The sequence below is a fragment of the Balaenoptera physalus genome (genome assembly GCF_965194825.1).
Source record: "Balaenoptera physalus genome assembly, chromosome: 19".
In the NCBI taxonomy this organism is placed as follows: Eukaryota; Metazoa; Chordata; class Mammalia; order Artiodactyla; family Balaenopteridae; genus Balaenoptera; species Balaenoptera physalus.
Window position 1 is genome coordinate 17,126,822 of NC_138900.1, and position 15,291 is coordinate 17,142,112.

Sequence of the window (15,291 nt, forward strand, 5' to 3'; positions counted from 1 at the left end):
CTCCTAAGGGCAGCAGGAATCAAAGCAGCATGCATCTTGCTGACTCTCTTGCCCAAGTTATGCAACCTCCCTGTGCCTCAGTTTCCTCATCCATAAAACAGAGGTAATAATAGCCCTTCCCTCGGCAGGTTGTGATGGGGACTGAATGAGCTAATGCATATGGTAGAGTCACTTATGCCACTGAATGCCCACGTGCTTCCCCGTCCCACCACCACCCTTGCAGGTGGGTGGGACCACGATGAGTTCTGGCCAAAGTGCTATGACTTCCAAGGTGAGAATAGAAGAGCAGGGGGTGCACATGTTACCGGCGTGGCATCACGGGCTGGAAATGAACTTGAATCGTGTCCTGGACAATACTGTGGAATTTGTAGGAGAGAGACTAACCCTTGGTCATGTTTGGGAATGGAAATGTCAGGTTGGTTGGTTACTGCAGCGGAACCTAGACTATCCTGGCTGATTCGATGTCACTCAATGTCAGCTGTCATTTTTTTGTTGTTATTGTTGGCTGTGCCGCACCGCTTGCGGGATCTTAGTTCCCCAACCAGGGATCAAACCCATGCCCCCTGCATTGGGAACGTGGAGTCTTAGCCACTGGACCACCAGGGAAGTCCCCCAGCTATCATTTTTAATGACACATTTTAAAGAGGGAGAGTCCTCAAGGGGGCAGTTATCCAGCAGGGTGTGCAGTGACTTTACTTGGGTGGCACAGACTTAGGAGGATTTCCTGGAGGTGGTATTGGGCCAGCTGGTGAGAACAGGCTGAGAAGGACCCTCCCCTGGCAACACCCACTCATCACAGGCCACAGGTGCCTCCAGGGCTGCACGGGGAGGCCTCGTCACTGGCATTCCTGGGCATAGCTCCCCAGAACGGCACACAAGGTCTCCCGCGATCCTCCTGTGGCATAGAGGTCGTGGACGCAGTTCTCCAAGTGGATCCGAGGCTCCATGTCCTCACTGCAGGTCCCATAGGGCCTGTCCGGGCCCCAGCAATCTGCAGAAGGCCTGGAATAGGACTGCCTTGTCAGGTCTGTGTCTTGCGGGAACAGAGGGTGGCAGGCCTGTGGCTGAGCCGTGGGCATCAGAGAGCCACGTGCTGTTGGAGCCACAGAAGCCAACATGAGTATCCGTGTGAACGTCCCCAGCCAGGCCACAGAAGTTGCCAGTGTAGTTCTCAGGCGCTGTCACCCAGAGAGCACGTGAAAGGTCACAGAGAGGCCAGGGGCCACCTGACTCTGATGGCCGAGGACGTGGAGAACGTCCGGAGAGTGCCCCCAGCCAGGGTCGGGACCCGTTCACCTGGAACACAGGCACCCAGGTTGTGTCAGGCAGACCTGCCCAGATACCAGTCCCTCTGGGGCCCCCCTGCTTCTGCCCCCCACCCCGTGATCCGCTCTCCACGCGGCATCCATTGAATCCTTTAAAATCACAAATCAGATCCTGTCCCTCCCTTGCTCCAAACCCTCCCATGGCTCCCTAGTACACTCAGATAAAATCTAAACTCCCACCTGTGGCCTGTGCCACCCTACAAAACTAGCCTCTGTCACTCCTCTGTCCTCATCTCCTCTCACTCACCCCCTTGTTCACCCTGCTCCAGCTACACACCAGGCACCATTCCAACCTCTGGACCTTTACGCTGGCTGTTCCCTCTGCCTGGTTACCCTTCCCTCCTGTGTCTACCTGACTCCCTCCCTCATCTCCTTCAGGTCTCTGCCCCAATGCTTCCCTGCCCTCCTTCTTAAAACGTAACACCCCAACGCATGCTCTTGTCTCCTTTCCTGCTTAATTTTTCTGCAGAACAACTGTATTACCTTCTGACATACTAGAAGTGTACTTATGTACTGGTTTATTATCTTTCTCCCAGGGGGTTTTGTCTATTTTTCAACAAAATAAACTAAGTCCCTGCCCTTGGAGGACTCTTATTCTGTCAAGAGGAAGACAGACAGGAAACAAAGAAGTGATCAATAGAAAAGATGATTTAAGGACTTCCCTGGTGGTTCAGTGGTTAAGAATCTGCCTTCCAATGGAGGGAACGCAGGTTTGATCCCTGGTCAGGAAACTAAGATCCCACATGCCTCGGGGCAACAAAGTCCACGTGACGCAACTACTGAGCTCATGCACTCTGGAGCCCAGGCACCACAACTAGAGAGAAGCCCACACGCCGCCACAAAGAGCCCATGCACTACAGTGAAATATCCCTCATGCCGCAACTAAAACCCGACGCAGCCAAAAATAAAATAAATATATTTTTTTAAAAAAGAAAAGATGATTTAAGATACTGATACATTACTTTGAAGGAAAGAAAATGGGGGATTATAATAGAGAGAGACTGGGAGGGATGGCTCCTTTCATGGGGGTGGTCAGGGAGGGCTTCTCAGAGGAGGTGACATTTGAGAGAATGAGAGTGCATCAGCTATATATGAGCCTCTCCAGGAAGAGTGTTTCAGGCCAAGGGAAGAGCCAGTGCAAAGGCCCTGAGGCGGGAGCCTGCCTGGCTGCTGGAGGAGAAGCAGAGAGGTTGGTATGGCTGGAGCAGAGTGATTAAGGGGGTGAGTCGGAGGAGATGAGGGCAGAGAGGTCACAGAGGCCAGTTTTGTGGGGTCACATGGGCCACAGTTCTACTCCGAGTAAGGCAGAGCCATGGGAAGTCTTTGAGATAGGACCCTTGTGACCTGACTTTAGATTTTTCAAGATTGTATCTTTACTCTACGGTGAGGGACGGAGCACCGCTAGAAAGCTGGTTTGCCTTTGCAGTTATATGTTTGATTTATTTATCAAACACTTTATGCCCTTACTAAATGCCTTGTCCTAGGTAATTTATACCTTTTTATCTTCACATACAGGTAGGCCCCTGTGACATATTAAGAAATATACATGTTGTCTCTGCCCCCAGTTTCTGGGACACAAAACCCTTGTATTTCCTCAGTGATAGGGGTGCAGGGAGCATCTTTTGTTTTGATATTTGGTCCTTGACCCTTGTTCCTGGTACACAGAGCTCCTAAATCCCTTGGAATTTCCTGGGTGATAGGAGTGTCTTTTGTTCTAATGAGACAATGCTTGGTGGGCTTCTGGATGGGGGCCGGTCCCTTGAAAAATCAAGCCAAGATTAGAAGCTTGTTGCTATGATTAGAAGCCTGGAACTTTCTGTCCCACCCCCCTTCCTCTGGGAAGAGGAGAGGTGGGTAGGGATTGAGTCACTGATCACGCCTCTGTGATGAAGTCTCCATAAAAATACTTCAACTATGGGGTTTGGGAAGCTTCAGGTTGGTGAACACATCCACATGCTGGCAGGATGACACACCCCAATTCCACGGGGACGGAAGCGTCCATGTTCGGGACCCCTCCACAGACCCCGCCCTATGTACCTCTCCACCTCTCCCTCTGGCTGTTCATCTGTATCCTTTGTAAGAACCTTCATAATAAACCAGTAAATGTAAGTGTTTCCCTGAGTTCTGTGGGTCATTATAGCAAATTGTTGAAACAGAGGAGAGGGTTGTGGGAACCCCTGATTTGTAGCCAAATCAGACAGAAGTGTGGGTAACATGGGGACCCACTACTTGGGCTTGGCATCTGAAGTGGGGACGGTCTTGGGAGATTGAACCTTTCAGCCTGTGGGGTCTGATGCTGACCCAGGTACAGAGGGTCAGAATGGAACTAAATTGTAGACACCCAGCTGGTATCCACGGAGAATTGCCTGAGTGGAAATCCCACACGTCTGGCCACAGAAGTGTTCACAGTACCATTATCCCCCATTTTACAGATGAGGCAACCAAACCACAGAAATGTAAAGCCACTAAGCCAAGGTCACTAGCAAATGGCACAGTGGGATTCAAACCCAGGCCTCCAGGTCCAGCACCACTTCACCCCATGGCCGGCTAGAGCATAGGCTAATACCGGGTGGGCCCGGTGTCCATTTGTCCCTGAATTGTGGGCCCAGAACAAGAGCATAAGTGGAGGCCCATATCTCATATGTCTTCAAGCTGCCAAACTGCTAAAGGAAATATGTTCTATCCTCCTGTCTTGACACCAGGACCTTCCTAATGCCCAGAGGCCAGGTGTGACTCCTCAGTGTTCCTGGACAGGAAATGGTGCCCAAGGACAGGCTGCCCCAGGCCCGCCTCCTACCTTCCAGCCCTGGCAGAGGTCCTGCATATTCATACGACCCAGCCTGCCCTCCTCAGCCCAGTTTGGTTCCACCCTCCCCTGCAGGGGGGCCTTGGCTTGTGCTCATTGCCGCTGCCTGATCCATTCTCTGGAGCAAGGTCTAGAAGGGGTTGGGAGGGACAGCAGGCTCCTGGGGGCACTTCTCAAAGGGCCTTGGACTCCGCCACCCGTGGGGAGGGATGCAGTCAGAGGTGTCCGGAGCGGGACCTCTGAATTGCAGGGCTGGGGCAGGGACCCTCTGCCCAGTTCTAAGGGCGTCAGAACCCCAGTATCTCTGTTTCCAAAGGGAATGCCCTTGGGCTACCATTTTGTCAGCCTGTTGTTATTCATGTTCATTATGAGTTGGCCGATGCCTACCTGGACCCCCCCAAATTGTCCCACCAGCAGTGACAGCCGCCATCCTGCCATGTCCACATACACCTGCTGGACCCACGTGGCACCCCAGCGCTCCACTCAGAGGGTGAGGGGGTGTGTGGTGTGGCAGCATGTTCTGGTCAGTGTCTCCCGGCCAAGCCCTCAACACTGGTGGCGAGTCCCACTGAATGTGTGCCGGTGAGGGTCTCCGCAGAGTCAGAATGTCCTGTAGCGCATGGGGCGGCAGCCCCAAACACCCCTGCGCTGGTAGCACAGTTCGTGGGGCCCGCAGGCCTGAGGGTGGCACTCGAGTGGGTGTCCAGGCCTGTGGCCCACGCACCCCTGGTCGCAGGTGGCCGTGGGTAGCACCCCAGCTCCCAGAAGGATGTAGCAGCCCTGCGGGCAGCAGCCGCAGCAAGTGTGCCATACGCAGATGCCCGCTTTCAGGGCAAAGCCCTGGCAGCAGAAGCAGCCCGCCGTGCACTGGCAAGCCCAGGGAGCGGAGGGGTTAAGGCTGGCACAGGTGGCTGGGCAGGGTGGCCCACAGAAGTCATAGTAGCTGTTGGCAGGACACACCATACCTGGGGGGGGGCACCACCCTGAAACCCTGGATCCCTCAATCAGAGGGAGAAAAACCTAGGATGGTTGCAGGGCGGGGCGGAGGGGGAGGGGGAGGGGATGGGCCTCGGGATACTTCGGAAATCGCCGTTGATCCCGGTTAATGCTTTCCCTCCATGTGGTTTATTAATATCACATCCACGGGCCACTTAAAAATCATGGCACATGATGAACAATGAGGGCTACTCGGGATCAAGTACGGAGAGGTAGGAGGGGAGATTAGACAGGGGCTGAGAGGAGCCCTGACTCTAGGTCTCCCTGGGGGTGAGGGGTTTCCAATCAGCCGAGGAAGGGGACATCCTAGCTGCCCAAGGGGTGAGGTTCTCGTCAGAAGTGAAGAGACACCTACTGCATCCCAGGCTGGCTCGCCACTCAGGCAGGCGGACGCCACGCAGGGTGCGGAGCTCGGCGTAGGCCTCCGGCAGCACACAGCACGCGGTTGCCGGGGCCGTACTGGCAGAGGTTAAAGACACAGGCCTGCATGGAGGACACGGGGTCCTCGTACCAGTGGCACTCGGCCAAGGGCCCGGAGCTGTTCGCCAGAACTCTGTAGAGCTGCTCCCCCACGGGGCCTGTCCTGGCAGGGCTTGGAGCCCCCCCATGTCCTGCTGACAGCTGGGGGGTCATGGGGACTCAGCATGAACACCTCCAAGCCTCACATCCTGCCCCCTGCCGGACCAGCTCTGCCAGCCCTCCTCCTCCAGCTCCTGCCAGCCTCTCCCTTCAGGCCCTGACAGCCCCTGGCACAGTTTTATAAAGTTTAAAATACCCCAACCCATAGTAAAATGATTTTCATACTGTCGCTCAGCCCAGAGTAGCCAGTAGAGCATGGGTTCTGGAATCAGCTTTGTTGGCTTCAAATCACAGCTCTGCCTTTGGACGACTCTCTAAATCTGTGCCGTCCAATACAGCAGTCCCCAGCCGCCTGTGGCTATTGAGCACTTGTGATACGACCAGTGTGACTGGAACGAGAGGTTTAATTTAATTTAAGTTAATTCACATTTGATTTTAAGTGGCACATGAGGTTAGTGGCTGCTGCATCGGACATCTCAGGACTAAAGGTTCGGTGACGGGGAGGATTTGCTGTCTCCTTTTGGCAAAGGTGGTCGAGTGGAGTATTTAAGATCAAGGACTCTGGAGCCAGGCTGCCTTGGTTCTAATCCCTGTTCCATCATTTGCTACTGTGAGAACTTGGGCAAATACTTATCTTCTGTGACTCAGTTTCCCCATCTGTCAATGGGTATCATAGTTCCTGGTAATAAGGGGGACCCCATGTTTGCTATTAGCGGCCTCTGTTTCAGCCTGTCTGTCCTTGAGGCACCACCCGCCGTTTGCCCCCAGCCCCGCACTTCCCCCAGCCCAGGCCTCCCTGGTCCAGTATGGCCACTCACCCAGGCCAGCTGTCCCAGCTCTGCCAAGTGTTGCCAAAATCAGCATCGCTGGAGCCGGGCACCCTGCTGGGGAGCACCTTGTCATCACCAGGGTCACTGCTGAAGTTGCCCCAGAGGCTGCAGAGGCGGCCCCGGTACTCAGGCCCCACCTGCAGGAAGAGCGTGGTGCAGCCGTTGAACCGTAGCTGGAGCTGGGTGCCCGCCACAGGTGGGCCTCGGGGCCCAGCTGCACCGGGAGGCCCACCACCTCGCCATCCACCTGGGCATGGGGGGCGCTCAGGGTCTGACTCCTCATGCCGCCTCCTGCCCCTGCCCAATGCCGCAGGTATGGGGGGAGGGAGGGAGCAGTAAGGGGCATCTCCAACTCCACGTGTCCAAACCTGAGCTCCCATCATACCCCAAGCCCTGCCCCTCGCCTTCTGCATCTCAGGCAGGGACAGCTCCATCCTTCAGGGTGCAGGGGCCAAAACCCAAGACATCCTGGAACTCGCCCTCTCTCTCACCCCACATCCGATCCTTTCGAAATATTTCAGAAACCCTCTTCTCCCCATCCCCTACTACCCTCTCCCTGATTCCAACCCCTGTCACTTCCCGCCTGGCCTATCCCATTAGCCTCCTCTATGGTCCACCTGCTCCCCAGATGCCCTCAATAGTCTGTTCCCCACATGAAGCCAGAGGGAACTTCACCCCATTTAAAATTATAACCCCCAACCCATACACACACGCAGTCCCAATCTTCCTTTGGTGTTTTATTTTTCTAGGACTTATTACCATCTGATATATTATATATTTATGTTTTACTGTCTGTCTCCCACTGTTACAATGTGAAGTCAGGGAGAGGAGGGACCTGTCTGTTTTGTTCTGTGCTGTGCTCCCAGAGCCTAGAACAGGGTCTGACACAAAGTCAATGTAAAGTTTTGTTGAATGGATGGATGGATAGAGGGAGGAATGAACCGAAGTATGGAGGGATGGAGGGATCGGTGGTGTGCTATACTGTTAGAGATGGTTTGATGCAGGGGAATTTCAATGAAGGGAGGAGTAGATAGAGGGGCAGATCAATTGAGGAGTGGAAGGATGGAAGGGTAGGGGATGGATGGATCAATGAATGGATGGAAGGGTGGATGGATGGACTGAGGATGATTGTATGGAAGAATGGTTATAAGGATTGATGGATGGATGACAGCATGGACTTAAAGGCATGAAGGTGGGATGAGGGATTAGCCTGGACAGGACTGAGAGTGGGCCTTACCCTTCTGCCCTGTCACCTGAACTTGCTGCCCCCATTCCAGGATCACACGGGTCTTCAGTCCCCAGCTGCTGAGCTCCTCCTCCTTGCGGTACAGGAAGGACACGTGCAGGCTGCAAAAGTTCCTGTTGGAAGCTGCTACGCTGAAGGAGTGAGAAGCCCCCAGGGATGGGATCTGTCTCGCAGGAATGGGCCAGGTGGTAGGTGCAGGTGCCTTGGAAGTGAAGGTGAAGTAATGAGGGTCTCCGGTGGCCACACAGGTGCCTAGGGGGCTCGGGCAGTCCAGCTGGCCACCCCGCAGACCACAGACCTCCCCAGTAGGGCACGGAGCTGCCGCGGAAATGTCCTGGTCTGTCGCAGCTGCAGCAGCAGGTGCATCAGTTCATCAGGGAGGGAGGCCAGATAAGCATCCCTTGCCCAGCCCAGCTGACCCAAACAGGGCATGGTGGAGGCTTGGGGCAGGCAGAAGTTTGGGTCTGGCCGCAGGACCCGAAAGAGCAAAGGCCGAGGGGCTTGTTCAGCGAGGATGGGCATGAAGCGATGCTGAGAGTCAGCAACAGGCATGCCTGACGCTCATGACGGGCCCAGAGAGCAGCAAACTGTGAAACACGTGTCCCTCGGCAAGAAGCGCCGGCCAGTGGTTAAGAGCACAGCTCGGGGTCAGAGACAACAGGATTCCAGACCTGGATCTGCCCCTTGATCGCTCTGTGCCTCTGGTAGTCTCGGCTTCCTCCTCTGCACAATATGGGTATTAAAATCACACTGTTTGAGGGTCAGTGTGATCATGTGCATGAGGCACTTGGCACCCAGCTGGCCCACAGTAAGCTGTCGACACACATTGGCTAATATTACTGTCAATAACATGCTGGCTCAGTGCTTGGTACAGAATGAGGTCTCAGAAAATATTACCTGTTATTATGATGACAGGATTACATACGTAGTAAATGACCAAAACATATTCACCATTGTTGTGATATGTCATTAAGCACTTAGCACAGGAACATAGCAAATGCCCAGTACATATTGGCCATTATTATTGTTATCACCATCCTCATTATTTTAATATGCTTACAAACAGATGACACATAAGAAATGCCCAAAATATACTAGCCATTGTTGTTGTTGTTATTAAAATGCTTAGCCTAGACATTAACACACAGTAAATACCCAATATATTTTCATTACTAGTAGCATTAGTAGTAAGGGACCTGACATACGGTCAGGTCTCAAATATTAGCCACTAAAATAATACCACCACCAACAATAATAAAGCACACAAAGTTTTGTACTTATTAATGCTAAATAGTTTTATTTGTTGTGATTATTGCTCTTTATTATTGTTATCATCATCGTTACTATTATCAGTTTTTATTTTACTTTCGGCCGCACTGCACTGGCAGTGAAGGCACAGAGCCCTAACCACTGTACTGCCAGGGAATTCCCATCATTATTATTATGAAAGTTTGGTTGGGGTCTCGAATTTAGTAGGCACTCAATAAATGATGGCTTGGGAATTCCCTGGTGGTCCAGTGGTTAAGACTCGGCGCTTTCACTGCCGAGGCCCAGGTTCAATCCCTGGTCAGGGAACTAAGATTCTACAAGCCGTGCGGCACAGCCATAAATAAATAAATAAATAAATAAATAAATAAATAAATAAATAAATAAATAAATAAATAAATGATGGCTAAATACAAACAATACTAGTAACAATAGTAATAATAATAAGCACTTATCACACAGTGCTGAGCGCAGGGACACACATTGTAAATCCCCAATCTGCCATCCACACCAGTAGAACATGCTGTCCTGGATTGGGACCGCAATCTTAGCAGGATTGGGGGGTTCTTGACCCTCAAGATGGGCCCGCCCCCATCACTAGAGCAAAGCCCAGCCCCCCACTCACCTGATAGGAGCGGCCACACTGCTCGGGGCGCACGCACCTGGCCCGGGGCCCACAGGTGCGCATCGTCGTGGCAGGCGCAGCCCTCAGCACAGGCAAGGCCGCCGCTGGGCGGGTGCAGCCGGACAGGGACGCCGAGGTGCCGTGCGCGGCAGGGGTCCAGGCAGAGCTGGTAGCCGCTGTGCTTGGGGCCCGTCGCAGCTGACAGGGCGGAGAAAACGAACGCAGCGACTAGAATCTGCACCCCGGTGCCCCGGCTCCCTGCCTCTGTGCTTCAAGTCCCGGCTCTGTCCCCGACCAGGATCCTGTTGCTCTCCTCTCTACTAGCGCTCAGCCTCCCCATCTCTAAAATGGACTCCTAGGACTTCCCTGGTTGCGCTGTGGATAAAACTGTGCTCCCAATGCCAGGGGCCCGGGTTCCATCCCTGGCCAGGGAACTAGATCCCACTTGCGTGCCACAACTAAGAGTTTGCATGCTGCAACTAAGGAGCCCACGTGCCACAACTAAGGAGCCAGCGAGCTGCAGCTAAGGAGCCCTGGGGCTGCAACTATGGAGCCCACCTGCTATAACTAAGACCTGGAACAACCAAATAAATAAATAAATATTTTTAAAAATCAACTATACTCTTTAAAAATAATAATAATAATTAATAAATAAATAAAATGGACTCTTTAGTACTGGCCTCAGACTTGTTTTGAGGACTAAGCAAGTTAAAATAAACTATGGGTTTGGGACAGCACCTGGCACATCATGAGTCCATGATAAACGTGACCTATTGTTATTCTAGAAACAGCCCCTAGCCTATCCTTCCCTCTCCAGGAGCACTATCCCAGCCCTCTCTCCCCGACTCCAAAGCTTTGAAGGGCTCCCTAGTGCATGGTACCAGAGAGTCACATCTGGATCTAACATCATGGGGACAGGGCATGGTTTTAGGGACGTCCTGATCCCCTGATGGTCCCATGAAGACTTTTGGTGCCTTTGGGTTGGGCGAGGGAGTGGTGCCCCCCAGAGAACATGCCTTGTCCCTATTGCATCCCTAATGTTCGAACCTCTGATATCCAAGCATTAGGGAGTCAGGAAAAATTGTGGTGAAGTGGAGGAGGGCAGGATATTTGGGGGACAATCAGAAAGATATGAATATGGACTCAGTTTTTCATATCAGGGAATTCTTGTTCATTTTGTTAGGTGTGAGCAAATCATGCCTTTTTTTTAAGCCCTATCTGTTAGAGAATCATGCTGGTCTATAGGCTTCCATGAGGTCTGGGACTTGCTTTACAAAAAGTGAATAATAAGGTGAGGAGTGTGGTAGGTCAAACAAAGTTGGCCACAACTTGGCCATTGTTAAGCTGCCTGTTGGGTACAAGAACCTCCACGATACTATTCTCTGTACTTTCGTTTGTGTTTGAAATTTTCTATGCTAAAGAATTAAATAAGAAAGAAAGAATTGCAGGATGTTGCTGTAATAAAACTTCTTCCATCCCTGGAGAAAGAAAGTCTTGGGTTCCAGTCTAACGATGTCCTTTATTAGCTGTGGACAAGTGACTTTAACTCTATGAGCCTCAGTTTTTCCAGCTGTAAAATGTGGGTTTAAAAAGTCATTGTCTGTCACTCATGGGGTGTTTCTGAGGAGGGGACAGCAAGAAGTACATGAAGCCCTCAGCCCCGTGCCTGGGACAGTATAGATGCTCAGGAAGTATGAGCAGTTTGGGGGATTGCTGGCATCTCTGGGAATTAGAAAGGTGGACACCTCAGGTTAGGCTCTCTGAGGGTAGAAAAGGACCCTCTAGCTCACTTGACAGGAAGGCAGGGAATAGCACAAGCAATCACAGAGTCAGCCCAGGGGTGGAATTAAAATATACAGCAGTCACATAGAATTGCTCCAAACCAATTAGCACACGTCCAGCTGGAACCTGGGAAGAGTCTGGAAGCCCTTGCTATACCAGGCTTTGGAATGTGAGAAGAAGTTGGGGGCCCTCAGGAGTACAGAAGTGTTTCGGTCTGTTAACAGTGGGCGTGGCCATCTAGAGCTTGTGATGAGTTCCTGCCCTACTCAACCATGACCCACCACAGAAGGAAGAATTCCTCCAGGGTCCAATGGTGATATTTGCACCCTGGCAGACTGCGGTGTACTTCTGCAGGGCCAAGAGGGCCAAGCAGAGGATGCGGTCACTGCCCCCAGCAAGACACAGATCACAGATACCACTGAATATGTATGCATCTGGGTTGGTTTCGCTGGGACAAGAGGCAAAGGGCCCCTGGGGGTCCTGCAGGAGCCAGCACTGCCTCCTGGCTGATGCAAAGGCCCTGAGGTGGGGAGGAGACAGACATGTTGCAGGAACAGCAGAGAAGCCAGTGGGGCTGGAGCCGAGTGAGCTAGAGGGAGAGGGAGTGTAGGAGGTGAAGTGTTGGGGGTGGGGGTGAGCAAGGAGAGGCAGCACGTGGGGGTCTCTTAGGAGGATGTGTGAAGGTTAAATTTCATTCCAGGAGCAATGCAGAACCATGGGTGGTTTTTTTTTTTAATTTATTTATTTTTTATTTTTGGCTGTATTGGGTCTTCGTTGCTGTGTGCGGGCTTTCTCTAGCTGCGCGAGCGGGGGCTACTCTTCGTTGGGGTGCGCAGGCTTCTCACTGCGGTTGCCTCTCTTGTTGCAGACACGGGCTCTAGGCGCGCGGGCCTCAGTAGTTGTGGCACACGGGCTCAGTAGTTGTGGCTCGCGGGCTTAGTTGCTCCGCAGCATGTGGGATCTTCCCAGACCAGGGATCGAACCCATGTCCCCTGCATTGGCAGGCAGATTCTTAACCACTGTGCCACCAGGGAAGCCCCAGAACCATGGATGGTTTTATCAGAAGTCTGATGAGATCAGATTTATATTTTAGAGGCATCATGCCAGGTTGCTGGTGACACAGGGGTGACCAAGACATACCCCATCCCTAAAGACAGACCCCACCCCTGTCTTTGGGGGTTTCAAAAATCAGGGGAAAGACAGAGATTGCTGTGGAGGGGTGTGTGTGTGTGTGTGTGTGTGTGTGTGTGTGTGTGTGTGTGTGTGTGTGTGTGTGTATTGGGGGGACTGTCTCCCAGTCTCAGAATTTAATAAAGGAAGTCAAGAAAAGAGAAATGATCTGGAGTGGGACAGGGGAGTTTTTCAGCTAAAAGTTCATCTTGATTTGGGTGCCCAGAGCCCTGGGGCAGGGGAAGTGCCTGCACCCTCCCTGGGACGTTTCCCTGGGTTCCCAATACTTGAAATGTTCTCCCTCAATCAATGTGGCCCCCTCCCTTCACTCCCATGGCACTTCCCCACACGCTGGCCACCCTTGACCCCAATATATCATACTGCATGTCTCTTCCCCAGCATTCCCCAGCCCCACCCTGCCTCATTTTGCTGGCACCCTCTTTCATCTGTGTATCTATCTGCCCTCTCCTGTCTTCTCCACTGGAATGTCAGCCCCTTTAGGGCAGGATTTTGTCCGTTTTGCTCACTACTGAGTCCCTAGCCAAAAACACTGCTTGGCACATAGTAGTTGTTCAATTAACATTAGGTTTGGTTCTTGTGAAGTGAGTAATGACTTCAGGGCTTGTCTCTGGCTTTGGGAGGAGGTGAGACAGACTGGGACCTGGGACCCTTTGCCGCAGTGCTGCAATGCCTGCACCTGGACACACCTCTCCTTGAGCAATAAAATACAAAGAAATAGTATGGTACTGAAATAACTGCGTGCATGCACAGTTGGGGCAAATTCTGGATCCAAAAGATACAAAGAGACCAGAAAACCCAACTGCCACTTTTGAAGAGCCTGGAGCAAAAACAGGGTGTCGGGAGCAAAAGCAGGGTACTGCGCATGCCCCCTGCACACAACACCACCTAAGGGGTGGGCAAAACACCTAAGCCTCCCCTCCTGCCCGAACCCTGGACACACCCCTACCCTCACCCCATATAAGGAACAAGCTTGCCCCCCTGCTCAGGGAGCGAGCAAGCAAGGGAGCCTGTTGTCTGTTCTCATTCCCCGCTGCTGCAGCAGGAGCCCCAATAAAGCCTTGCCTGAATTTCTTGTCTGGCCTCTAGTCAATTTCTATTGATTGGGGAAGGCCAAGAACCCTAGTACAGAGGGGCAGGGCAGGGAGGGCAGAACCCCCAGCTTCCCCCCGCCCCCCCACCACCAGTCCCTTCTGCTGGCCTTTGGAACATGCAATGGGCTACTTCCTTTAGACAAAAAGGGGTTTTGTGTGAGGGACACTGAACTCACTCCTGAGAGGTGCACGGGACTGGGGTGGGGGAGGGGAGTCCCTGGGTCCCATGAGTTAGCGGGTCCCAGGCCGTCAGGATAAAGCCCTCACTCCATGTCTGTCATTCAATGCCCTGTGGGCCCAGCCCTGGCCCATGTGCAGCCTCATCCCTCTCGAGGGATGACTGAGGTCACTCAGGCCTCAGTTCAGATGTCCCCTCCTCTGGAAACTTCCCCTTACCCCCCAGGCTGGCCTGGACCCCTCCCAAGGGCTCCCACAGAACCCGAAGTGTCCCTCATTGAGCCCCAGTGACTCTCCCTGCGCTTCCCCCATCACAGCCCCGACCGTCCTGGGTTGTTGCTGTCTGAGCACAGCTGTCTACGCCAGTGGAGCGTGGGCTCCACTGGACAGAGCCAGGGACATTGTCAGTCATTGCTGTGTCCCCAGCATCGCCCAGGGCAAGGCCTGGTCCAGAGTGCCTCCAACCCACTCTCTAGCTGTGTGGCCTTGAGCCAGACCCCTCACATCTGTGCCTCAGTGACTCATATGTGAAAGGGGTAAGAAGGTGGCTCAGGCCACCCCTCAGCTGCCTGCTGAACTGGGGAGGGTCTGGGCAAGGCTGACTCTTACTTCCCCCCAGGACGGGGTGACTCAGGGCTCTGGAACAATATCTGTCACCAACAGGGCCCCGGGGTACAGAGCCCTGTAGTTCTGATCTGAGGGCAGAATGACATCAGTGCAGTGTCTTTCCCTAAGGTGAAGAGTATAAATCAATCGAATAATGACAGCTAATACTTGACAGCATTCACTGTATTGCCAGGAACTATTAATCTATTGGATTCTCACAACAACCCCACAAGCAAGGTACTATTGGCATCATTTGTTTTTGTTAAAGGGGAAACTGAAGCACAGAGAGAGGTTAAGTGACTTTCCCAAGAACACCCAGCTAGGAAGCGGTGCTGATCAAATTCTAACCAGGGCCGGCTGACTTTGGGATCTGTGTTCTCAACCTAAAGGCTGTACAGGTATATTGGGCAATCCCTGCTTTTAAAAAATAAAATAGAAAAAAAGAGAATGGAAAGTATTTGAGGACTTCCCTGGTGGCGCAGTGGTTAAGAATCCGCCTGCCAGTGCAGGGACACGGGTGCGATCCCTGGTCCAGGAAGATCCCACATGCCATGGAGCAAGAAAGCCCGTGTGCCACAACTACTGAGCCGGCGCTCTAGAGCCTGAGAGCCACAGCTACTGAGCCCACGCACCTAGAGCCCATGCTCCGCAACAAGAGAAGCCACCGCCATGAGAAGCCCGCGCACCGCAATGAAGAGTAGCCCCCACTTGCCACAACTAGAGAAAGCCCACATGTAGCAATGAAGACCCAATGCAGCCACAAATAAATAA